Source organism: Lolium rigidum, chromosome 3 (genome assembly GCF_022539505.1).
Source record: "Lolium rigidum isolate FL_2022 chromosome 3, APGP_CSIRO_Lrig_0.1, whole genome shotgun sequence".
In the NCBI taxonomy this organism is placed as follows: domain Eukaryota; kingdom Viridiplantae; phylum Streptophyta; class Magnoliopsida; order Poales; family Poaceae; genus Lolium; species Lolium rigidum.
Window position 1 is genome coordinate 347,731,732 of NC_061510.1, and position 1,690 is coordinate 347,733,421.

At 40.6% G+C, this 1,690-nt stretch overlaps 1 long non-coding RNA gene across 1 annotated transcript; it reads left to right on the plus strand.

Annotated features, from left to right (window-relative positions):
* The first annotated feature begins 671 nt into the window (after positions 1-671).
* LOC124700242 lies at positions 672-1,122 on the plus strand. The gene is made up of 3 exons (XR_007001690.1): positions 672-689; positions 785-837; positions 982-1,122. It is a non-coding gene; the product is annotated as an uncharacterized LOC124700242 (long non-coding RNA).
* Positions 1,123-1,690: the final 568 nt, after the last annotated feature.

The following is a 1,690-nucleotide window of genomic DNA, read 5'->3' on the forward strand; positions in this document are numbered from 1 at the left end:
ACCGGCAAGGCCACGCTAGCAACGTTGTACATCTGCTGGTTGCCCTTCTCGCTCCGTTTTCCGTGGATTTAGATTCGTGCCGTTCTTCTCCGGCCCTGGCGCGGTGCGGATTGCGCGCAGGCAGCGGATTGGGATCTCATGGAGGGGATTCCTATACTCATCGCTTCGTCTAGGGATGACGATGGGCCCGCGGCGAGCAGTCGCACGTCTACGAGGCCGCGTCTCTTCGAGCTCATCAACCGCCATAGGCTTGGGCAACTTCTGCAGGTATTCTCATCTGCAACGCCCCATCCTTCCTACCCTCGAACTGCGCCCCCACTCAATACGATCGTACCTTCTTCCTTCTGGATGGACAACAACATGAGGACCACCTTAATTCTAATCTTCAAAGTACAAAAGTCAAGATCCTCATGGATGGAAGGGGCAACGAATTTACTGTATAATTTCTCTCTCCCGAATTACTCCTCTCTTATTTCTTGCAAACATTGCCGCAAAAAATATTGTGAACTTAGCTTCAAAACTAAGCTCTCTTACTGATCTTGTGCGGTTAGAATTGTGTTTCATTGCAAAAAAAAAAGTAGGTTGCAACAAATTTAATGTTATGATTATCTCAAAGTAATCGTAGGAGAGCTCTTCCAAACGGAATGTGTATGTAGGTGGTTGCCCAAGATTCAAGCACATTTGTCATGGTAATACTTCGTGTTTAAGGCTTCTTCTAATAAATTCTCTATATTCTCAGGCTTGCTCATTTCCATGTAGCCATACTATTTTGCTACGGTTACAGATACTGCACCTACTGTCCGGTATATGATACATGACAAAGTTCAAACTTCCAAGGTATGGTCCTTGAGTATAATTTTTTGTAAACTTATATCATCTTGCCAGCCCCGCTTCCACCTACCCATGGCCATAGTCGTTTTCTCTCGTCCATCAACGGTAATTGTTGTGCTTTCTACAGGCCAATATGTTTTGTTGTTGCAGTTGGCAATTCGAAAAAACAAAATAAAGTTTGGCGACGATGCCATGGATTTTGTGTGAAGAATTTGGGCTGATATTTTAGTATTCTTATTTCTGCCGAGAAGAAATGGAAGTGTTTGTTCTTATGAGAAGGCACACTCACGCATTTGGAGCCCTTATCTATCCGGTGCAAAGAAAAGAAGATGCTGAAACAGTAGGAAAGGTATGTACTACAGAGTAGTCCAATATTCATAACATTCAACCATGACTCAAATCATTGTTATAAATTTATTTATACTAAATATAAAGGAAAATTGAAGGGGTCTAACCAAATCTTAATCCAATAGTTTCTAAAATAAAATTAATCATGGTAGTTAATGGGCCTCAACTTTTTTTTCTTGGTGCAGGGTATCTACATCTGCAGGAGGTCCCAGTTAGGAACAGTTATACTACACAATATCAAATGTTTGTCCATTTGTACTAATAGAATGAATCTCCACTTGTGGAAAAGATAGCAAAATAATTATTAGTTCATGTTCAACTGAAGAGAAAACACGTCGAAGGTACACTGTCAAACATGAAATCCCAACAGATACCAAAACATACATATATTTCTGTCTCTTACTTAGTGATATGTGATATCCATAGCAGATGGTAGAATAATTGAAGAAGAAAAGCAATCTTATTGAAAATGGAAATTATTCGACTATCTTTAACAGTCACATGTGTGGCC